The sequence below is a fragment of the Tympanuchus pallidicinctus genome, unplaced genomic scaffold (genome assembly GCF_026119805.1).
Source record: "Tympanuchus pallidicinctus isolate F22 unplaced genomic scaffold, pur_lepc_1.0 scaffold5, whole genome shotgun sequence".
Taxonomy (NCBI): Eukaryota; Metazoa; Chordata; class Aves; order Galliformes; family Phasianidae; genus Tympanuchus; species Tympanuchus pallidicinctus.
In genome coordinates this window covers 8,267,325-8,293,215 of record NW_026294769.1, presented here as the reverse complement: position 1 = coordinate 8,293,215, position 25,891 = coordinate 8,267,325, and the positions used below count along the sequence as shown (strand labels likewise).

The 25,891-nt window shown below is 36.7% G+C and overlaps 1 long non-coding RNA gene across 2 annotated transcripts in view; it reads left to right on the top strand.

Moving 5' to 3' along the window:
- Positions 1-16,049, top strand: part of LOC128091027 (uncharacterized) — a 34,009-nt gene extending 17,960 nt beyond the window's left edge. For both annotated transcript variants that reach the window (XR_008211188.1, XR_008211187.1), the window contains exons 2-3: positions 735-918; positions 13,885-16,049. This is a non-coding gene — a long non-coding RNA (uncharacterized LOC128091027). The remainder of the gene's footprint in view (positions 1-734; positions 919-13,884) is intronic.
- Positions 16,050-25,891: the final 9,842 nt, after the last annotated feature.

The window sequence follows — 25,891 nt, the reverse complement described above, 5'->3', positions numbered from 1 at the left end:
GCATCTAATGCAACTCTTGTCTGAAAAATTTTAACCGTATATGAATATGAACTTGGACACAAACCTGAAAAAGTACTGTGCTGAAAAATGAACCAAAAAGCTAGATCTTGTCTGAATGTTGCTTTGCTATGTACATGCCACAGACGTAGTGGCTAAGCACTGAAACAGCCTGCCTGGGGGGTTAAAGATGTTGGTAATTTTAAAGACTCAAGTGGAAAAGGTCCTGAGCAACCTGTTCTAGCATTGAAGTTGGCCATGCTTTGAGCAGGAGTTTGGACTTAGGACCTCCAGATGTCCCTCCCCCCAGTTCAAATTATTATGTGTTTTTTTTCTACTTCTGTGAGTATGTGCTGGAAGAATTTAAATATGATTATCTGCCCATTTTAGAGCAGATGTCTTCCTCACCAAGAGCCTAGTCCACAGCTGACTGCTGTTAGCTGGAATCTTTTAGTTGCAATCACTAACTTTGGATCAAGGCCTTGCAACACAGTATTGATAGTGCTCGGGGGAGGAACCAGCTGCCCTATATGTCTTTTTTATACTCATACAGCATGTGGCTGCATGCTTTGTTTACTGAATGAAATCCAAATCCCTCTCTGACAGTAATACTAATGTATTTATGGCTGTTTTTGTTTGTTTTGTTTTTTGTTTTTTTGCATACTTATCACTATAATGTTCAAATGCTTAATGAATTTATCATTATAAACGGTGACTTTTTTTTTTTGCTGTCATAGGGAATAGCAGCAGTGCTTCCCATTTTTTTTATGATAAGTGCTGAAGACAACAAGACAACTGGCAAACATGAAGGATCTGTTCCAAACCTTTACTGATGTGGACTTCAGTACGCGACCATCAAGTTAGGATAAGCAGTTTTGGGAACAAATGCCATATCTAATCCCAGGATGTGCAAACTACAAGGTACATTCTGCCTCTTTTCCAGTAGAGTATAGAAATGTTCTGAACTGGATCTGTGTAGAAAGCCTGTGCCATTCTAATCACATCGTTGAAATTGTTTTAGCCATCTGCTAACTAGCAGAGGAAGATCTGTGAATGGCTTTCTGAAAACTACAAGAAACTGTTATAATTCAAAGTGGGATGATATTTGGATTATTTGATAAGTTAATGTTATTCATATAGGGTGGCTCAGAGTTTACGAAAATAGAACACTGCAGAAGGAAGTGTGCAATTTTTCATTCAGTTCATGAACATAAAAGTCTGAAACAGTACCACTGTTACTTAGAAGCAAAGGTATGTGAGAGCCAATTCTGATCTTAATAGTCTGAGAAGTAGTATTTTGTTTTCAGGTTTAACTGAAAGATATATGCCAAGTAAAAAGATGTTCAAACTGCTCAAATCCTTTTCATGCTAAAGTCACATCTGTTCTAACTCACAAAAATGAACAAACAAAAAACCACCACAGGGGTATTAACTACATGCCTTTGCTTTGGAACCTGAACTCTCAGATCACAGTCATAGTGCAGTGTGGCTCAATATCTAATGTAAGTGCAAGTGCCTCAGTAATTTGTATTTATTTTGGCAACTGCATGTGGGCTGATTTGCCTAATCGCAGACATTTAACTTTTTCAGATTCATGCTTTACCACTGGAAAAAAAAATAAATTGAAGGGAATGTGAACAATCCTCTCAGTCACTCCCTGTCCTTCCCTTTCCCTTATGATGTTGGTCTGTTCTGTTTCACTAGGAAATGTTGGCTTATATCATAAAGGACTGAAATATGGAAGAATAGCTCCTTAGAGTTTCCCCCACCAGCAGTCACTACTGACTAGCAGAGGTTTCTGTTCATCACTCTTGCAGAACCTTGAAGGGTTACTTTGGCTATGGAGAGAAACAAACATTGTTAACAGGAAAATAAGACAACTGGGAGCATTATACTGAGCTAAATCATCCTGTTATAACATTACTATAGTACTGCAATTCAGAACCAAAAATAATGAGGTCATTATTTCATCTAGTTTACTTTATTTTCCACTGACACTGGGCATTTTTATTTCTGCGCTGAGTCTAAATTTGATCAACCAAAAAAGTATGTAATCTACTTGGTTCTTGTTTACCCCCCTTTTTCCCTTCCCCCCCGTGCCCCCCCCCCAAAAAAAAAAAAAGGAAAAAGAGAGAGGAAAAAGAAAAAAAATACAAATAGGGATATATTTCTGTACCTTACCATCCTAAATAAAACATTTCTATGTCTCTGCTGTTGACAGCATTTGTCTTATAAATGCTGACAGCTTTTTCTGCTGCCCCTCAAGACTGGTCATGTTTTCAGTGACATCTATATCAATCGAAGCACTCTAGAGAGATGTTCTGTGTCCCTATTGCATTGCACTTGAAGGGATACTTTTCTTACAGAATTCCAAAGAGCTCTGTGCCAATCCGTCTGGGCACCTCTCTAGCACAGCACACAACACGCTTAGGATTTATTAGCCCCTGGCTCACACATGGCACCTAAGTAGGCTCCATTAACAGGGCACAGGCAGGCAGTCTTTATTTGCTGCCCACAGTAAACAGGCTGCCTACTGCCTCTTCAGTTGCTCTGCAGGTTCTAAGTACTACTGATACTTTGGCCATGGCAGTGTTTTATCAGAAAGATTTGGCAGTTCATTGGCAGGCCTTTTGTTCTCTGCAGCTGGCAAGCTGCTTGCTACTCAATAGAACACTAAGTAAATAAGTCCATTCAGTAGCTGTGGGCCAGCCACATAGACTACTAGAAATGCAGTGTGCCATTTCTGGTCAATGGAATCAGTCACGTGGTCTGCCTGAGCTGCTCTGGCCAACAATCTTTCCATAGTGGGCAGAGAAACTAGAAAACCTGTTTCCACTGTTCAGCACATGGGATAGGCTGAATGTATTCTGAGGATTCTTATGTGGGCATCCCTGGTGGACCACTGAGGAGACCTTGTGCACACCAGAACTCAAAATTTCTACACAGACACAATATAGTTTGGGCCCTGAAATTTGGAAAGCTGTCTGAAGGTGACAAATGATAAGGAGAGGTTGGGCATTGAGATTTCTAGGATTGTAAATAGTACTGGCTGGATTTGATAGATTTGATGCGTGAATGCTACTGCCTTTCTGTATGGAATAATTGCTGCAGAATTGGGCCTTACAGCTCTTGTGTGCCCAGCCACAAACTGCTACCATGACTAGATGTGCGCCAGAGAAGACAAACAAACATAAAAAGTTTTCCATATGTGAGTATGTGGCTATAGGAGATTGATCTCTCAGTGTCGCAGCAGGGTCTGAGGAGAGAAGCCTATTCACTGAGTCTGTCAGGTCTCCAGAAGGCCTACAATATAACCTTTAATGCAGGAAAAACTGTACCATTCACAGTCTAGAGGTCACAGGACACATAAAGTCCTATCATTTCACACATTATATCCCGGACTTCATCAGCAGACCATTCAGGTTGATCAATCTTTGCAAGGGCATGCATGATGTGAGAGCATTTATTTAATTTAGTTACTTGATTAAGAATTATTCATTATGCATTAAATACCAAATAAGAAGAAAGGTGAATTAAACACACAGATGCAGAAACCTGGCAGATAGGTGTTAATGGAGTCAGGAACAAAGACTAAAAGACCAAAACAACTCAGCCACTGGATGACAGGCCATTAAAAATCTGCTAAGGCACAGTCTGGAAGAGGGTCAACCTGAATCTTGCAATTGATAAGAAGATGTAAACAACACTGTGACGAATACTGTGGGATATTTGAAGGCCCCTGTAGACTTTGCGGAATTTATTATGAAATGTCATGGGGACAGGCCAAAATCAGAGATAATGAGGCCAATTTGGATAGGGAGGAACAGCATTGAGAAAATATAACAAAAGGTGATAAAGGAGTCCTGTTGCACATAAGCAAGTTATCAGCCATTAAGGCTATCTGACTGAGCCTTGCTCATGATCACTCCAGTCTATCCTATCTGTGCATTATATCATTTTTCTCAACTGTTTTTCCTTTGGAAACCCACTTTCTATCCTATGTGTGAGTGCTGCAAAATCTGTATTGGAAATCTGGGTTGAAAAGGATCCCTGGAGATGATTCAGGCTAAGCCCCTTGGTCAAAACAAGGAAATGTGGGGAAGGCTTAGTGCTGTATGTGCTGCAGAGGGTCAGTGGTTGGTGGTGCTTGTGATGCTACCGTAGGAGCTCCAGGAGGGTCACAGGTGGAAAATGGTACAGCTTTAAATTGGAAATGAAGCAATTCAGGGAGCGGAGATGATATCCAGGCACCTGGCCTACTTACAAAACTGGAGAACTCCACTTTTGATATTGCTCAGTGTTTGAATGTGTAGCCTTTCAAAAGCTCTGATGTAGCTTAGGACATATTTCCTTGCTGTATCAGGGCACCCTTTCATACCAGGAATTTCGTCTTTAAACCAGCAGAAGCTCTGCTTAGTGATGTGAGAGTGGCAAACCAGTGTACCAGACAAGCAGTAAAGGCCATGGGCAACTTGTCTGTGGGTAGAAACCTTTCCAAGTCAGGATATTCCATAATTCTATGATTCTATGAAATCTGTATTTTGGAGTATATGAAGCTCCTTTTTCTACAGTCTTCCAAGTTTGGTCATCCCACAAGGAGCTGGTTAGGTCACTCTAGGGCACGGCACAGGAGCAATTTAAAAGTGTGAAAAGCTGTGACTCTTATATTTGCATTTGCTTCCAGGCACTTGCTTAGACAATAGTATGCACACAGCCTTTGTTTGCAAGTGAAGGTTATCGGCGGTTTGTTGAAATGACATCTGAAATTTTCCTTTAGACAGAGTTGTTTTAGAGTAAAATATGTTTTTAAAGGCTAGAAGTAATAACCATATTTCTAATAATGTAAAAAGTTATTTACAAGTATAGCTGTACTGATAAGCCAGAATAATGCTGCATGACACTGACATATATGCCACCTCATTTTAATAGCTGCCATGAACAGGCCCATTGAAGTAAATGGTGGATGCAGCTTGGCATTTCTAGCTTGAAAAGCCATGATGAAGGATTTATAACTACTGAAATTTTCTAATGCTTCTCTGGGATGAGGAAACAAAAATAATGGCTTAAATAACAACGTAGTGGAAGTATTCTGTAAAAGGAAATAAGATCATTAACCCATTCAGTCTTCTCAAAGATTGTGGCAGTGTAAACCTGATCTTATCATATGGTCTGCATTTAGTGTGCAATAACTCTTGGAAACCATTAAGAAAATGAGCAAGGCGTACCATGCACTTCAAAAGACTCCTTGGGAACAGATAGCACAAAATGTAACAGTTTAAACTAGTTCAGTGCCATTTGTTCAGAGTAATAAATTCAGAATCCTTCACACAAATAACAATTTCTTAATGCTTGTGCCAAAAATAAAAGCCAATTCTTATAAATAGTCACTTGAATAAAAATAGCGTATTTTTAGAAATAGTGTCTTAAAAGTACCAGATAGCGTGAAGAGATCTGTTTTTTACCAATGCTGTTGTGGGGTCATTTGCCATCCACTCATTTTTGTAGGGTCTAGATCCAGACAGTATTTGTCCAGTCACACTCAGAACTGGGTCCTGATTGTAATATACCTGATATAAACTGATTGTAATGTACCTCCAGGAGATGTTACATTCCTTCCAGTACCTGAAGGAAGCCTACAGGAAAGCTGTCGAGGGACTGTTTACAAAACCATATAATGACAGAATTAAGGGAAATGTCTTTAAACTGGAAGAGAGTAGAATTAGATTAGATGTTAAGAAGAAATTCTTTACTGTGAGGATGGTGAGACACTGGAACATGTTGCCCAGTGAGGTTGTGGATGCCCCCTCTCTGGAAGCATTCAAGGCCAGGCTGGATGGGGCTTTGAGCAACCTGATCTAGTAGGAGGTGTTGCTGTCTATGACAGGGAAGTTGGAACTAGAAGATCTAGGATCCCCTCCAACCCAAACCATTCTCTGATTCTATGATTCAGTGATACATTGAGGTAACTCAACTTATAGCAGCTCTCAGCTAATACAGAGGCAGGCCATCGGTAAGACCTCTTCCAGCTTTTTCCATCTAGGTCATCAACTTCACTCTCTCTGTTTCAGTTCTGAGCCTAGGCAGAAAAACCCCAGGAGGGCAGGGATGTGCTCAAGACTCTGAAAGTCAGACATTATATCAATTACTCATTTGTCGGAAGCATATGTAAAAACATAGATCTTGTTTCCTTAAGTCATCAGTCTCTGATTGCACCACAGATGAAGCCTACAGGTTTGATGCTTCTGTGGATAATAAAGATGGCTAGTGATAATGTCTCAAATGACTGTATACCCACAACCCTCTTTTATCCTCATGATTCACACACAATTATTGTACGTGATGCTCTGCAAACAAGAACTAGCACACTGCTGCTATCTTCAAAAATACTTCTATTAGCAATGATGTAAAACCTTTGAGTCTAAACACAGAGAAGCTGAAGTATAGCAGGAAAACTATTCTAAGTCCATGTATAGACAGACTTGCAGATTTGCCTAAGCTTTGGAGAACAGAAAATCCAAACCCCCATCACAAAAGCTGCTTCTCTATAATTTTATATTAGCAATTAAGTTGCATTATGGATGATGTATTTTACAGAATTACTTCTTATGGAAGTTGGATGTTTGATGGTACTTGGAACTAAGTTTCTCTCTACAAAGTGTGTACTGTACTTTCAGCTAGGCTTGATCTTATTGTCCTTGTGGAGCAGTACTGCATGCAAAACAGACTTCTTGGGCAGTTACCAGCACCCTAAGAAACAGTCTCCTTTCATAGCTCATACTTGTCTGTCTTTTGTAGATAATGACTTCTCATTGTTGCGATCCTAGCTTGAATTCAAAGCAGTGATCTAGAAATGAAAGACTGTGTCCACTTATCAGAACCAGAATTCAGCCAGCCTTCATCTCGGCGATGATGATGTTCAGTAGTAATCATTTAATTTTGTAGATTTCTACAAACAACCTTAATGATATAATTAGAATTCTAAAGGATAAAATGTAGTATTTCCATTTCAAATTGTCACATTAAATATGCATGGCCTGTTTCAACTAATTGAATTAATTTATTGTTTCATGGGAAAACAGAAAAGATCTGAGACCTGAGATTATTATGATGCTACTATCTTTAGTCTGGATTTCAGAACCAGATGATCCTGCCAATTATTCTGACTAAACTTGCTCTTCTCCCTTGACAAATACTAAGTTAAATGAAATTAATTTCTTTCTGTTATGGCCAAACCTCTTAGTAAACTTATGCCAAGTTCACTGTATATTTTTAATTGGGATGTATTTTTTTAAATAATGGAGTGAAGAAGTTGCTAGAGGTGGACACTGAGGGATATTAAATTCCATGTAGTGTTTTGGGCTCACAACTCTGAAACTGTTTCACTGGTTTGGGACAATAAGAAAAGGAAGAAAGATTTTACCTTGTTAATGAATTTTCATTAACTCTTGTTAATTAGTTTTAAAAGAGACTTTCAAAAGAGCAAGCGTGCTTCCTTCATTTTCCTGACAAGTGCACAAAAAAGACCATCCACCTCCCTTTAAAGTCAATAAGTATGCTTCTCTTATATGAACTACTACCACTGCAAGATGTGCCTAGTTCTAACACTCTGTACAGATGGAACCTTAGGGCTCCAGGAAATGTGGAATTTAAACCTGTGTTTATCATTGTATTGCTACTAAGAAGACCTAAAGAAGTGTAATGGTCCTCTGATGCCTACATTAACCTTTACGAATACCTTAATCATTTCAGTTTATTCACTACTATTACTCTTTAAACTCATCATGCTGCTTTTGTGATAAAATTGAATTTTATCAAGATGTGTGGAGTAAACCATGGTACTCCAAATTCATAAGATTGCTGCAGTTCCTATTTAATTTCTTAAGATAACCATCAAATCGAGTATTAATTACATTGTAGTTAGTCTGCCAAAGAATAAGCAAATGAACAGAAACATTTTTTTGGACAAACTTTGATACAATCTTAGAAATAAATTTCCAGTAGAATAGAGGAGTCAAATACGTTAACAAGCAGTGATTCAACAGTAGATTTTAAAAAGCTTCTATTTTAAAATGAAATAGATTTTAGTTTGTGTCTGTATTTCAGGATAGAAAAATAGACTTGTGGGTCTTTGTTTTATTTCCCCAGAGCTAGCCTTGAAAATAAACTGCATTGCAGATGAGGAGTTTTAAAATAGGATCAGTAGACAATTGTTGAACTATACAATTAGATCTGTGAGCAAAAATAAGTTATATGTAAAAAATAATCATTACAAAATTGCACTGAACCTCTTGAGCTTGGTCAATTAATTGTTCAGGTAAAATAAATTAGTTTATGACCCTTGAAGGTATTAATTTTATAGCAGTCAACAACTTCCACATTTGTTGTCAGTCCCAGCAGATCAAGGCACAGTCCTTGTTGGCTGAAAAGAGAAGCATTTACTTCATGTTTTAAAAGGTATTACTAGAGGCCATTAAATGAGTGGCTTTCATCTTGCATTACTAAATCTGCAGTTCCAACAAAGCATTTCTAGTGCATAAGTTATTTCCAAGGCAGCTTCAAGCTGATGCAACAGTACTAACTTGGATCACCCCAGCGATGCCACAGAGTTTTCCAGTGCATGACAAGTTTGCTTCCTTTTCTCCCCATACCACTCAGGATTTCAATCTTCAGACTGTAACTGGAGAGACTTGATTTACTGTAATGTCTATCCTGGAGGAGACATCTATTGATCTGACTCTGGTCAAGGCTGAAATCTGATGATGATAAACTTCTTGGTGATACGTATGAAAGTTAAAAAGACAACGCATTGATCACTGTCAACTGATGCTAATAGTCTTACCACTGTTTGAGCAGTCTCCATCAGTTGGCCTGCCCTGTTTATTCAGGTTCTTGTGCTGACTTAGGTTAAATGTCTTTTGGGCCAGTTATGGCCATTCTGTATATAGTTAGCTGAGTATCAGTCCACAATTACACTACAAATAAATGTGAAAAAGGAGGTGGACCAAATGACTTGAGAGGTTCCTTTCAGTTCAAATTATGCTATGATTCCATTATCTAGAGTATTCTTGTCTCGATTTTATATTTATTTGTCCATAATTATATTTATTCCCATGAAATTAAATTCATATCACTGCACTATAGTTTTAAAGAGCTGTTAAAAGCTCTTCACTATCTATTAACTGTATTGTTTCCTCCATAAAAAAATTAGAGGTATCTTACCTTCTGTTAGAACAAACTAACAAAAAACCTGATTCTTTTTCTGTATTCTCTGTACTTATTACTAATAATAAAGCCATATCTGAAATTTGGATAACTGATTAAAATCTCAGTCTTGTCAAAGGATACCACAGATATCTCAAGTGTCTAAATAATACTTTTCTCCTTTTATACCAAGTGAAGTCATTTTACTTTATTCTCTAACACTGGACATTAGTAACTGATGTTGGTGAACTGTGTTGGTGAACACTACAGAATCTGCCAGTCATATTAGTCAGAACTTCTGAATATATTATATTTGGTTACTTCCTTTCACACATAGTTTCTGTGAGCAGTAGTAGTACTGTACATAATGTATCAGACTCCTTGAGGTCAGTTATGTGACATCACCATCAGGAGTACTTCAAGTACTTAACTTTGTTATAACCAGTAAGACTGCTTAAGAGGAACCAATAAAACAATAGTATATCATTATGATTTTTATCTTAAATTATTCTTGGGTTTTTGATATTCTCAGTAGAAAATAATTCATAATTCTCATATAGGTAAAAGAATTGTTATCATGTGCTTGAATGTGTGCACAGATCGGCAGTAACTTTTTAATGTTTAAATGTCCAACTAGACGTAAATATTCCTCAAAGAAATTGATTGTTTTCATTTTTTAAATATATCTTAGTACGCCAAAAATATTATGAGGACTCATGTCTATTTTGAAAGAGTGAGGTAAAACCCAGAGAAAGTATCTGTTGCAGGTATATTGGTTGCAAGATCTTGATAGAAAAACAAGCAGCTTTTAAACCGATCTGATTTTTCATGTAGAGAAGTTGCTGCTTTTTATTGTTTGGCAAAATAATCTGAATCACTTCATGGTTTATTTTTGGAATTCTTCATTCATGCAACAATCTTCTACTTGAGATCCCTAACTGATGAAAAAACAGAAATATTATCACTCTTTCATGGAGCCCCACTGAAAGTCATATGCCAAATTGTTCAGCTGTGGCACAGGAAGAAAACAAGATCCTGAAGTGCTGAATCAGTGCTATATGGTGCAGTATCCTATGTTGATCCCCAGGGAAACTTAGCGCCCACAGAATAGAGAAAAGAGATACTAGAAAATTAGTTTTTATTAGAAAATTGTCACACTCAGTTAAAAAAAATGTATTGTCTGTGTAATTTGTTTCTAGAAAACACTGAAAAAAAAAGGAATCCATGTTTCCATTAAGAAAATACAAAATTATAAATGGCTGCTCTTGGAAATTTAGTGAATGTGTGCATTTTTGGGGTGTAATAAATGCATTAAGAGAACAGCAGTAATATTTGAAGGAGATCTGGATTTTTGCAAAGAGGCTAGAAAGATTTTCCTGGTTCACATAAATTTGTGGTCAGACTCCAGTAAAACATTTTGTCCACGAAATTTCACATATGAGCTAATAATCTGATTTGATACGCTTGCAGCCAAAAAGCAGTATTTTTATTTTGTAGGTAACCAATTCATGTTTATTTGGATTTTCTTTATTGCTATTTGTACAGATGATTTTAATTAGACATAAAAAGAAAAGAGTCTGACTTGATATAAAAGCAAACATAAAAAACTAAAAGTCTCATAGGGAATGTAGGAAATGTGTGATTTACTTTTGGCATAGCATTTTTTTTTTTTTTACTAATTGAGGAGCTGAACCATAAACCTTGTGATGTGCCAGGTTGTAAGGCCTGTAATTGCTCTATGGTACAACAGCTCAGCAGTAGAGAAAAAGAAAGAGAGCAAATAACCATTTGTAGCAGGTGACATCTAGTGAAAGAATAGCTTTTTTGATATTAGATAATTTGGACAGGGTTAAGTACCGTAGTGATTTAATGCCTCTAAGATACAAATAAGGATGAAATAGTGTTGAGGCATTTGTTGACTAGTGGTAATGCAATTAAAATGAAGGTAAAGCTGTTAATGAATTGCTTCCTGAATATATTTCCAACATTATAGCAATGTTTGCTCCATCTTATGTTGTTGTTCTGTCACACCTGAACTATTTTTATTGCTGAAATCACAGTAATTCAAATTCAGCCTTTTTTTTTTTATTACAAATACCTTACCTCTGCAGTATTTTTTACAATTTTTGGAACAAAATCTAATAAACCAGATGAATCTTATAATAAATCTCTACTAAACAGTCCTGTCGTAAAAAAAAAAAAAAAAAAAAAAAAAAAAAAAAAAAAAAAAAAAAAAAAAAAGCATTTTCCCTATTTATTGATATTTATTTATATGTATTTAATTTATTTAAGCACTAGACATAAAAGGTTATTACCCTCAGTTTTAAAATCAGTTGTTAGCACCACTCTTCTATCAGTTTGTTAAAAAGATAAAAGTAGCAGGGAGATTGTTTGAAGTCTCTTCCATGCAGAATATCAATATTTCAGAACCATACTTTAGAAAGGGATGTAATTTTTAAACAGCAATCTTTCTTCAATTTACCATGCTTTCCTTATGGAAATAATTTTAGTAGCAATTTTCATGTTTATACATCCATATCCCAGAAATTACCTACTCCAGATACATTTGTAGACATCATGCTTAATTCCTAACATTGGAATAAATTGACAGATATTTTAATGCTCCAATAATCCATGTTTCAATGATTTACATAACCACAGTACTATTTTCCCTTGCCAGTAAGCACAGCAACCGAGTACCTAACTCTGAAGAAGAAAAATACTTGGGCTTTTTGAAGGAATTTTGTTTTGTAGGTAAGAAATTTCAAAGTACCCAGGAGACTGACATGGAACATAACAGGATTTCTCTTTACCAGTAGCTGCTCACTGTGAGAGTTTCATGGGTCAATAAATAATAAAAGAATTTGTATCCAGATGTGAACTCAGAACACAGGAAATAATCTCATTGTAGCTTCTGGTTTATGACTTCAGGGAAAAGCAACAGACACCCAAGGTAGAACAACATAACGAACTGTGAAACCTTCTCACAATTCACAGCACCTATGAAAACAGAAATTACAATGGAAAGCTCTCATTAAACCAACGCTTAGATCATAATTATGTCTTAGACTTCCCGGGTGTGTTCATAAAGAAAAATTCCCTGTCAGTCTGCCTCACTGATGAATGTCTTGAACCTGAAAGCAGAGGCTGTGAGGGTATCATCACAGATTGTAATGCCACCTAAAGTCACCTTACAACATAATTCTAGTTCTCATAATCACATGCATTTCAGAGGGAGCAAAAAAATGTCACCATGAAGCAAAGCAGTATTTTCTATTATCTCACTAGCAAATAGAGGAACTCTAAAGTGGGATTAACACCAGTGTAAGTACAGTGCAAGAATTAACAGTTCTTAATCTCATTGGAGATGCTAACACGTCACGTACTCAAGGATTAAAACCATGCTTAACTTTCTGTATGCAGCAGTTCTCTTTTGCCAAGTGGTGTCTACTTCCTCAGTCTGGGAAAATACAAAAAGAGTCCTTCACCCTGTTCTTACAGCAGCATGAGGAGCAGCTGGGTATCCTTCAGTCTGGTATTGATGTATTTGGATGTTTACTTGAGAATCTACAGCACTTAGTAGAACAGCTTTTGAAAAAAAGCTTTATACATTTAATAATTTCAAGTGGGATTTTGGATTCTGTGTTGATCTAAATCCAATTTATAGACTGACTGGATTCTTTTTATTTTTTTCTTTTTTTTATGTCGTTCTTTTCTCAGCAACAGCAAGGATCACTTCTTCGAATAATATCTCAATAGTGTTAATTATTTTTGTTTTCTTACAATATTAATCCAACACTGTCATATTTCTTAATAATGGGAAATATTTCAACCCTCATTAGACAAGATTACATTTCATTTTAATAGCTGTAGAGACTGAGAAGCAGATATAAGATTGTTTGGATATATTTCTAACTCTAAGCAGAACAGAGTTTGCAAAGAGATTATCAGAAGGGATTTGGAAGACAGCTAAAAATCAAGACTCTTGTTGTGTTCCCTGGCATGTTCAAACAGAAGTAGTTTTTCCACATAAAAGCACTGAGAAATATTTGAGGAATTGTCAGAAAAGGCAAAGCAAAATAAGAAGAACTAGGATGATACCTTCTTCTGAGACATAGTATTTCTCAAGCCATATAGTTCTGCATTAGATTATGCCTAATCTTGTATAAGTACAAGTGATAGAAATTTCCTTGAAAGTGACATTAATACGAAATATTACTTGATGGTGGAGCTAACTGCAAGAGACTAACCACAGAAGACATAAGTCATATATGTTTAAAATAGCTTTCAAAAACATGGCTGCAAATCTCGAAGTCTTCATCGAATACCTAAGTATACCAGTGAACAGTGCCAAGAAAGCTCTCAGTGGAGCTTGAATATTTACTCATTCAGTAGCTTAATGCTTTAAATAACTAAGGATGAAATATGACGTGTTTATTCCAGCCATCATTTCAGAAGATAGGAAAACATTTCCTCTTTCCTTCTTTGTCTGACTATTCTACAGTTTAATGGTTAAATAGCTGATTTATTAAGAATTTTCCTTTGATTTTCATTTCTTGTGCAAAGATTTTATTGTATTTTCCATTAATTTGCATCATCGTCCTTTGCCTTGCTCTTGTAGTCTCACTTAAAAGCAGAAGACAACACATGATTCTGTGCATTTTTAATCTTTGTTTTGTCACACAGGAAAAAGCACTCAATACAACCACATAGGAAGTATTTGGATGAAACTCCAGGCAACCTAACTGAAAACGTCAGATGAATGCATCAACATTCCACAGCTATCTTCTTCTATGAAGGTATCTTCATGTTTAAACAAACACTGTCGTCATTTAAAACTCTGTTAATGTTTGCACCCCAAACTCTGCTTTGGATGAATAACCTTATGAAAATTCAGGAAAATTCTTACTGAAGAGAACCACAGATTAGCATGAAAAAAATCGAGTGACTTGGTACAGTCAGAACTATGTATACATCTATATTGCTATAAATCACACCATACTTTTCAGTGTAATATGCTGTTTTGATTGAGGCCATAGTAGAAGCTTTCCTCTACCTTATCTTCCAGCTATGAATACATTGACACAATCAGCCAACTGTATGTCCATGTGCTGCTTTCAATTTTTTCGTGAGCATTGCATTGTTGATCTTGATACTGATCACGAACCGACAGCTGAGAGAAACTTACATGATAAAAATCTTCATATAAAATATCTTAGCAAAGCAGTATTCATTCATGCTCATCTTGAAATTTGGATTGAGAAGGGAGGTGTTCAAGAGCCATTTAGATGTTGTGCTGAAGGACATGGTTTAGTGGGGAAGTATTGTGGTAAGTGGATGGTTGGACTGGATGGTCTTGGAGGTCTTTTCCAACCGTGGTGGTTCTGTGATTCTATAACTCTCTGAAATAAGGCTGTGGTGAGGTGGGGGTCAGCCTCTTCTCTCACATAACAGTGACAGGACAAGTTAGATAACTTGAACCTGCCCTGGAGCAATTTGAGCTGGGTATTGGGAAAAATGAGAATTTATTATTGAAAAGAGTAGTCAGGCATTGGAACAGGCTGCTCGAGGAGGTGGAGCACCTGGAGGTGTTCAGGCAATGTGAAGATGTGGCATTTAAGGATGTGGTTTAGTGGTCAGTATTGGTGGTAGGTGGATGCTTGGAATAGATGATCTTAACGGTATTTTACAACATTAATGATTCTATGATTCTATGATTCTATTCTATTAAGTCTATCAATAATACTATTTATTTTATTTATTTGTTAAATTCAAGTCTGATGTCAATGCCCAAAATTGATACTAGTTCTTCTTCATCACAGACCTGCTCTTAACAGTTTACAGGAGAGTATACTCTCAAGAGTGTTATCGGGGATGGAAAAAAATATCACTGTGTGTGCACTGTCTGTCAAGTCTCCCTCTCTTCTTCATAACACCACTAAGGGCCCCTGTTAAATCCTGCAGGAAGGGAAATATTAATTGTTGTTGTTTAAACAGAAGAAGTGTAATTCCTTAGATTTCTAAATTACATACAACATAGCAAGATTTAGAGCGAGGTCCAGATACAGAAGCCAGTCTATGACTTCATACAGTGAGCTTTTAGTACCAACACTTTCTTATTAAAATATACCCCGAGTGGAGATAAGGCTGTATGCACATCTTCTCCTTGAAACAGAATAAAGATTACAACAATTTATGTAGAAAATGAATTTGTCAGTGAATCATTCATGCACTTGTTTTGTGTTCTGTAATGTCTTCTTCTTAGATTAATGCCAAACGAACACTAATGAGATGTATCTAAAACAAACTGGGAAGAAGAACGTAAGACAGACGGAACAGAGAAAGGCAAATCAAAAGACAGGTTTGTGGCTTCAGAACTCTGGCTTTCTTGGTTGTCTTTCAGTCCTAAGCTCAAAATAAAATTCATTGCTGGTATACATGTGTTTACAAGGAAAAAAATGAGCAAAAGATTCATTTATATGGGACCAGACAGGTCACACATAGTTGAATTCACATGTTTCTGAGTGTTCTTTTTCCAAGAGGAATGAAACATTTTGATAAATCTTCCACAAATCTAGAACAAATTGTTGCCAGTTCAGTTGCTGTAAGCAAAGCTGAGGGAAAAAAATGGGTCTCTTGATTTGTAAGGAATCAGTTATATGTTGATTATACAGGACATGGAAGTTCCCCTCAATCCAGTAAAACTGATGTCTACAAGAAATCGCTGGATTCTCTACACCAGGGTATGGCCTAATATAAAATGGCTGAAAATAGGTGGATAGTTGTACTGGATGATCTCAGAGGTCTTTATCAACTTTGGTGATTCTATGAGATTCTAAAATAGAAACTGAGGTGAGTAAACTTTTGTGAGGAGTAATGGGTTAATTTGTGGTACTGCTTTTGGTATACACAGGGACAGTGAAGAAATCTCCTGAATGATAGCCATAAATGGTTTCAAAAGCCTAACAGGGCAAACAGATTCCTAATCAGATTGCAAAGTGTACGGAACAAGAGGAGGGAGAAATTGTAAAGGCAAATCAGATGAAAGCTTGAGTGGACTGAGAAGCCTGGAAGGGAGAGAGCAATGGCTTGAATTGCATTTGAAATGAAAGGGGAAGTCACTGATGTAGAAAGATGTGAAGAGAAGCTGGCCATGATGACATCAATTAAGTGCTTCTTTCTGTGGAGTTAGTGTCAAACAGCACAATTTAATGGTGTGCCTTTCTGATGAGGAGATAATTTGATGCTTGTGTTAGATGATATCTGTTTGTCTATATTTTACTAGGCATGGTTAATCAGAGCTGATTTGCAATTAGATTTATGAGCCCTTCTCAAGGGATTGGGTGTTGTATGTGCATGTGCTTGTACCTTTCCTGACTATTCAGGCTTGAGTGATGCATATGTAGTGCAGGATGGGATCTATATGGAATGTGAAGGAAATGCAGCAGTAGGAAGCATGCAGTGTGGGAAGGGACTCGACAGAAGTAACTCCTGTGAAGAAGCACATACTAGCACTAGAGTTATTCTAATACTAGAATAAAAACATAAGAATAAATCTAGAATACAAACCTATGCCTCTGTGGATTCAGCCATCCTTACATCCCAGCTTCAGTATCTTTGACATTAACATAACAGACAACAGCAAGCAACCAAATTTTGTACCTCTGTGCTGCTCTTTGGAAGGAAGCTTCTGAAAGAATCTCTGTTGAACAACAGAGAATTTTCTGGTAAACACTGTTGTAAATATATAATTGAATTGCTTTCAGTGACTGCTTCAAAAGCAATATATGCCTTCAACTTTGAGAATAAAATGTTATTGCAAAATAGTCTAATAAAATGTGTGGCTTCACTGTGATTCTTGTAGCTTTTGTGTGTTCTACTGGGATTATTTTTAAAGAGTGAAACTTCATTACATTTATTAGCTCTTCAGCAAAGTAACAACGGTAATTACAAAGTCCTTCTTAAGTTAGCATGTTATTCTGATTAAATGTGGTAAACCTGCTGAGAATATCTGCTTCCTCAGATTTTCTTTCTACTTTGGCATTCTAATAGAGACCCAGGGTAAAATATCCACAGCTGTGCACGGTTAAATATTTCATGCTGAGTTATGGAGAACTTCCCAGTGCATGCATTTTCTGAGAATGGTTTGTGTAATGCTTTTGTTCTGTTTGCAAACATTACTATTAGGCTTGTTTTAAGTCTGCTTTGGAAATGAGCTTAAATCTTGACATTCTTTATGATTTTCCCTAGATAGAGAAGAAGAGCTAAAATAGTGCCTGGGGGCTAAAATTTGAAGGGGAGAGATTACTACATGAGGTCCTCTTGAAAATATCTAAGTATTTGGCCATCTCAGGTATTTCATCCTGATATTTATTGGCTTAATCATATGTAATCCTACAATATGTATCCTATGTGTCTTATAGAAATTATACCATTCACCTCATACAAAGATTTGCAGGATTTTACTCTATTTTACTCAGCAGCAACAACTGATATCTGTCCAAGACCCATTTTTGAGTAGCTTTAAATATTAGCATATGTGAAATTTGTAGCACTGTGAGATTACCCCAGGGCAATCCTGTATTGTGTCCTAGAAGATATTCTCTGGCTACAGAAATTCTGAAGCTATTTAAACAACTATTATCAGATATGTTATGCACTGTTTAGGTAATTGCATTAATTTGAAACAGTGATTGCATTGGTACATTACATTTACGCTATCCCTTTCACTGTTACAAAGCTATCCCACAGAACAACTGTTCCTGTATACACTAATTTACTAGAAGTGGTATTCACTGCCCCTATTAACTTAATTGATTTAACATAATCCTGTGGCTGTCTCTGCTTTTACTGCCCTGCTAAAAGTTACCTTCTGCATGATGTCTACAAACCAAACCCTCTGGTCATAGAGTTGGTGAGGCAAAGGCTGAAGGCACTGCCAGTATACAGCTGGGTTGAAATGTGGCACATAATATAAAGAATAATTTTGAGGATTAGATTTAAAGAATCTGTCTGAAATTCAGTAGTACAATGAGCAACTTTTATTTAGAACAGAGGAACAAACAACAGTTAAATACTTTTATATATTACAGGTATTCTCCCCAGTTATTTATTATATTGAACAATGGATATAAAGTAGCTAGGAGCAAGTTAAGTTTGGAAATTAGAAGAAGGTTCATTTGAGATAATCTAATTACTTTTATAAAGAGGCATTAATTATGCAGTTCTTATGACAATGCTTACTAATCCAGTAGGCCCTTTCGTAGCAATGTTATTTCTGAAAGAAAGAAGCATTTCATAACATATAGAAAGAAGTTTTTCTGTATTCTGTATTTTCTGTAAATATTCCATAATATGCTTTATAAAATCTTCTGAATATTTCTCCTGTGTGTTTTGAGAAAAGTTCCTATCTTTCTGCCTACATACTCCTTGGTCATCTCCTATACCCAGAACTCATTCAGGAACCCTCATTGAGGGAGGATGAGAAGGAAAGGAACCAGCTGAGCAGTCCAGAGAGATTTTCCATAGTCCTCCCCCACCTTCTGAATTCTGACATCCACAATCAACTCCCAGTGGAATACACAAAAGAAAAGTGAGGCAAACTGAGAAATATAGAATGACTCAGTTCTTCAGCTGCTTTTTTCAGAAAGAAATAGCCAGAGCTATTAGCTAGTGCTAATTTACAGCACTAGAGGTTATGATTAGGAAAGACTAAATATAAAAAAGTGAAGCTCCTAGTGCCTTACCTTGTTATACCATTAGGAACTCTATTCCTGCAAGTGAGGTTTTGCATAACAATCTCACGTCCTATCTGATCTTCACTAAAGATAATCAGTTTATTACATATCCATATTAATCAAAATCTGCCATTTTCACACTTTCACACTTAAAATATTTCTGAAATCAGAGAAGGTGTTATAGATGTTATAATGAATTCCATCATGGATTTCCTCTCTGAATAATCATTTTGCTTGCTGTGACAAGTTGCTGTGACATTATACGTGACATTTGGATCCCAGCAAAGTAAGACACGTATCTGAAAATTTGGAGTTACAATACCCAAATAATACGAATTTCTGTATCTGATTAAGCAACTGCAAGAAAACCCATAACTTTCAGCAGCTACAGTTCTGGTGCTACTTTCTAAGGGTTATTAACCGTCTATATACATTGAGTGAGTTGTATACATCTTTTAATTTAAAAGTTCAAAAATGACCAGGAAAAGACAGATTTTGTGGAATGAAAAATGAATCAGTTTGTCGCTAAATTAGGAAGACATTGTAATTTGCTAAATTAGAGAAAGAGAAGATACAATAAATGTCTCAGAATCTTTTAAATCTATTAATAAACGTTGCAGTTTTCTGCAAGAATTTATGTAATTTGCCTCTTTTTCTTTTTTTTCTATGTTAGCAATAACTGTAACAGAGGAAGGTAAATTTTCCATGGAGCATGTACACCTTTTTCACTATCCTTCTTACTTGCATTTATTAATGAGTATATTCAATAAATAACCACATGGAGATTTTATATATTGTTTATCATCAGTAAATGCCACTGTACTTTCTACATCCAACAGCATTATTATGCCTTAAATAACAGACCCGAGATGATTTGAATAAATTAAAACCAAAAGTTATTGCATCTTTGGTGTAGGAAGCTAATACTCTAGTTGGTATGTGTGCTATAGCAATATACAACATATATTTGATCATTAAAGAATAACGATGAGTAGACTGGACATTGGCAAAGAGAAAGGCAAAAAAGTTCTTCTAAGGTCTCTTTTCCTGCTATGTACAGTCACATGAAAATTTTCACTCAAATCAAAGTTTTGAAACAAACAGAACATGGTTCATCCTGTGTTAACTGCAGGGGAAAATACAAAAGTTTTAACCAGAAATGCTTGCTCTTAATCAGAAAAAATGTAATTTTGCTTTTGATCAGTCCATGGCTGCTACCAACGTGCAAATGCATGAAGTGAGTGACTGTTTCTAAAAAGAAATTATTTTTCTACCGTGCCTTTATATCTTATATGTTAGAGACAAAAAGACAGCTTATGCTTGTTCAGGGCTGCTGTCCTGTTTCTCAAAAGGAACTGAGATTATCTTGATTTATCAGGGCTGGATCAAGAAAATTAATTTTGATACTGCTGAATTAAAATAATATATTAATACCAAGGCAAATATTGACAAAGATTATAATTAATTGTTTAATAGATTTATATTAGGTCCCCTGTAACACATTAGAAGGTAAAGCAATAGTTGTCTTCTGAGAACCAGTTACATAAAAATATCAACAATCCATGGAACTGGAGCATTAACTATTTATCTCCCAGTGTACTACATGATGTTATGATGTGGAATACTCATAACAAAAATCATTAAATCACGACAGAGGTTCATTCATGCAGGAGATGTGGCCAGAGAAGAGTGGGAGACAAGTTTGTGGCAAAGATGAAGCACTGTCAAGGTCTGAAGGCCCAAGACCTTCTGAGTACATGGGAAAGATGTATGAATTGGGAGATCCTGGATGAAGCTAATTAAGGTAATTAAGGCCTACTAGTGCATAAAGGGCTCTGACAACATCAGTATTTGTTTCCTATAGCTCGTGAACTCTATCTTGCTTATGAATTTACTGATACTATGACAGCTTGCACCATCTGAGGAATTACCTCTGTATGCAGAAGACATGGTCCATGAATAGTTATGGGTGACTATTATAGCAACACCTTGCATAAATAATTCCAAGACACTTGCTTACCTGAGAAAAAAAAATGGAGTTTAATATTCTTTCTTCTCCACTGGTGTTTTAATTAGAAATGCTTGCAAAATCAATTAAAACCTCCCTTTATGAGGAGCTGTTCTTCAAAAGCAATTAACAGAGTTTCTGAAGCAATAGTATAACTATTTTCAGGGCTGTTTATACTTTTTAGACTAACATCTCTATGTACTAGTTTTACTGAAATAATGGGTTTATTGCATTGATGTAATTGTGATTTATGTGAATCAAGTGTGCCATAACTGTTGACCTTTTTTACAGCTACCAAAACTGGTAAGCCTGATGTCCCTTAAGAAAAATAGTTTGAGCTATATTTTTTTGAAGTGGCTAAAACATATTAATACCTCATTAACCTTCACTTCTCCATGCACACTCGTTAAATAAAAAAGCCTGTTACCAAGATTATTCAAGGTTAAATGATAACTACAAGAACATAAATGAGTATAAGAATGCACAAATGAGTTCCAAGTGAGTTAAACAAGAGTTCTTTCTAATTTCCATTGAGAAATAGTGCACATCCCACTGGCAGATTATTTATGGTCTTCCATTGGAGGGTGCCTATCCTACTGCAGTAACAGTAACCACACATGTGACAAGCTTAATAACGTGCCAGTCTCTAGGTTGTTAACTGTTATTTTTATTATTTTCACACCTTATTGAAAGATAATTTACATAGGTATACAAGTAGGTGAATAAAGCTTAAATATACTGTGGATCAAGAGGATTTTCATCCCATACATTCTTTTTACCCTGTATTTGCTGCATTTACCAAAAGAAAACAGCAGGCAGCCCATGGCAGCCCATGTGCCATCAAAGACAGAAATAAAAAATTTTCTTAGAAATCTTCACAATTAAGTATGTTTTAGATTGTTAATTGAGCACTGAGGGAGAATTTTTGACAGCTCATTTCTGCAGGAAGATCCTGATATGCCTAGACTATTTTTTTGTGCTAGAATATGGCTACAAAATCTGGCTGTCCCAGAGATTCATGTTCTCATTACTGAAGAGATCACTCTGTGCATAGAGAAAATAGTGGTTCTTACCACTATTGATTCTTTGTCTACTCAGTGCTGCTGCACAGCTTTTTTTCCCCCTCTCTTAACTCTAATCTTCCTGAGGCACATACAGACATTGCTCATGGCACAGCTGTGGCACTGATGGGTCCCGTGAGGAACAACCGGAGCTGCTCTGGTCTGAAATGGAGCAGTGCTGGGTTCTGCTTGCAGAGGCCACCCCTGCAGCACCTTGCTGTCAAACCCTTGATGTATAAACTGTACACACTACCACAAATGCAGGTATGCAAGGAAGTGCTGACAAGGCAATACCGTTAGGAAAGTTCTCACACTTTTGTCAGAAAATCAGCCTGATCAAGCTAGAACAGGGAACAAATAAGAGAATTTAGAGGCTAGAATATTTCACAAATAAAGCATGTGAATGAGTAGATGAGGGAATACCATAATCTCTGTTCTTTGTAGTGGGACAAGGAAGAATATGGCTTCCAGTATTACCTGAGTTTGACTGTATGGACTGCAGAGGTCCCAGGTTTTAAGAATATTTTAGCTTAGTAGGAAAAAGGAATAACACTAGCATGGAATAAAAATATTATGACGCTATTCTACACAGTAGTAAATTATTTTACCCATCCCATATATTCCTGTAATTTCTCTCTCATTTGCTAGCAAACCTTTTGCTTTTACAACAAAAAAGCAAAGATTATACTGAAAGGAAAAGAAGTTGTTCACAATTATGTTCTGTTTAATGTTTCACATGACTCAGCAATAAACACTGTGTCTCCAAAAACAAGATGTTTTCTTTTACAAGAATCAACATTTGACTAATGCTAGATTCAAGTTTCTGAGATGATGTTTCTTTGATAAGGTCATATCACTGGTTGCTTAATATTCTGTTCAACATTTGAGCGGTTTAACACAATGCTAGGAGTACCAATGTGGGAAACAGGCTGATCACAGATAAGCAAATACCTTGACAAATTTGCTAGATGCTGGCAGATTGGAGACACTTAAGTATGACAAATTTATGACATTTTGAGCATTAACTGGGAAGCCATCTGTATCACTGCAAGAAAAGGTGACTTATGTTGGAAATCAACACCATGTCAACCAAGTTACAAGACAAATTACACTGTTAGAAAACAAATTGCATGTATGATTGAGACAGGAATTGGATGTTTTGGTCTGTTGTCTCAATTTCTTATCAACTGCCTGACAGTCTTCATTTGTGATCAGAATTTCTAGTTTGAAGTCAAACACACTCAGAATTGAGAATTAGCTGGCCATGCCAAAAGACATATTCTGCCTCTCTTTAAGAAGGATGGCCAGTAAGAAGCAACTAGCTGCCTCCTTAGACAAGTAACTTTATAATGGGGTTAATTCAGTATGAAGTTTTCTTATACGTTTGTATACATCCTTATTTCATATCTCAGTGGGGCAGTAAGTGTTGCTTTCTTACATGTTTGTTTAGTGCCTGTTATCTTTTGGATGTGATTATGCAATGCAAATATATGAATATTTGGCAAGTTGGTCATGCACTCAGATGAAGATGAGGAAAAAAAAAAATTGTCAGGAGAACAGTTAGACGCTGAAAACGCTGCCCAAAGAAGCCATGGAATCCTCATGCTTGTAGATCTTCAAACTACTGAGCAAGACACTGAGCAATCAGAAACAGCTTTAAAGTAAGTTCTTGGAATGAGCAATTTGGTTGGAGACCTCCAGAGGAACCATCCTGCCTAAATCCTGCCTAAATTTACTAATTTCAGTTAAAAACAACTGGCAACTGAATGCATGTTACTTTCAGTTGTGTATCATTGTCTCCTACTTCTGAAATTTTCAAATAAATTATGGCAAGTCTAGTCTGCATGTTAGAGAACATCTACGTAAATAGTGATTTCTGAAGACTAAAGAAACTCTACAGCCACTACAAAGCCAGGTTCCACTGTAACAAGTCATTAGCAATTTTGGTGAGATACATTTTTCTATTCAAATCTGAAAGTTTAACATCTGAGATAGAAACTGAATTATCCATCAGATTTCAGAATAATTTAAAACTTGTAATCATTTGGAATTACACACAGTTTCACTTCTGACAATATAACTACCCAGCATTTCCAGATCTAGTCAGTCTTATTGATGCTGTAAGGATCATTTGTATGAATAGAAAGTGTAGTGGAAATGCTAAGTCAGGGCTTGAACCAGTGATTGAGCACCTGGCCAGAAGGCAGGACAATCCAAGGGAGCTCAGATGCATGCAATGTGCCTGAGTGACCAGAAGGGGTGGAACTGGGATCCACCCCCTCCCAGATATCATTTAAGGGTTTGTAGTAGAGTTGAGGATATCTTTCTGGAAATCCCTACCAACCTGAGTCCTTCCAAAGGTAAGCAGTTGTTTTTCCTTTGTTTCTGTATCTGCAGCTACTGCACTTGGGATTATTCTCACTTGCTGCAGCCTGGGTCTCTGCTAACCTGCTGTTATTGTTGTATTATCCATTGCATTATGGCAAGGCATTACTGTAACAAAATAAACTATATTACTGCATACAGGAAACACTTTTTAATTACTTAATAATTACTTCCTAAATTATTAAGAAAAGACTATGAAAACTTGCTCATGTAACAGGTGTGGACACTTCTTCAGTGAGGTAACTATCTATCTCTTCTGATTATAGCAGTACATTTTAAATCACAAGTATTGAACACAAAATTGTTTGGCACGTAGCTTGCTCCTGATTTTTTTGTGATTCTTGAAAAGATTAGAGGTCTATAGGAGGTTTCTAAGTAATCTGCACTGTTAATGCTTTCTGCAAGATAAAGTCTCTGCACTGCCCCTACCAAGCACAAAACAAAAGGTAAATGTCAACAAGAGTTTGTTGCTGATCCAAGATCTCAGTGCAAACTCAAGCACTGTATGATAGCCCTACTTGACAACAGCGGATGAAAATACTCTCAGGAAATAAAAACTATAACAAATACTCAGTCACTTCTCCTCCTAGAAATGAAAGATGATGAATGTCCCTGTATGGAGACTGCTGAATCAAGGCCTGAACCTCTGATGGATCGCCTGGGGTGAGCAATGAGTCAGCCACAGAAGCACAGGTGAAGGCAATTCACCTGTGCTGCTAGAAGAGCCTGGCTCCACCTCTCCTGGATCCCATTTAAGAGCTGACTACCAGTAGGGAAGGATCACTTCTGGAGATCCACTCCACTGGATTTTACCATGTGAGCCCAGGATAGGGGTGAGTGTCCTTTTTTTCTGCTCTAGTATGATAACTACATAAGCCAAGCTCTCGGGTATACTGTATCATTGATTGTACATTGGTGAGCCAGGCAGGCCAAATATACTTCATATCATAGCCTTTCTGTGGAATTTCTATAAATGGGTTAGGGGGGAGAACATCACCCCCTTAGGTAAAATGATCCTTGGGCAGATCTCAGGGTTTCTGGGATTTCTTTATTACCAATTAGTAACCATAGTTGAGAAATGGGGTCCCCTGCATACTATGGGGAATATTTCCCCATTCCGCATGACGGAATACTTTCAAGGCTTAGACAGAGACATCCTAACTACAAAAGAAAAGCAGTTAGCTGCATCCACAGTGGCACGGCTACTGTTAAATGCCTTAAATCAAGCTGTGATAAGATTGGACACCTTGGAAAGTGAAAATCAGCTATTAAAAGATCTTTCTTACTGAAAAATTGGAACAGGGACTTAATGAATTAACAGGGGAAAGACCAAGTTTACATTCCCTAGGTCAGGTCTGCAGTATTTCAATAGATAATAACCACACCTCTGAAGTAACAGACCTGGTTGAACAGGAGAACAAAAACTCTAAGTCAGATCTAGAGGTTCCACTTATGGCAGATTCCTTGGAACTCCATCCTATTATAACCCAAAGGACAATGAA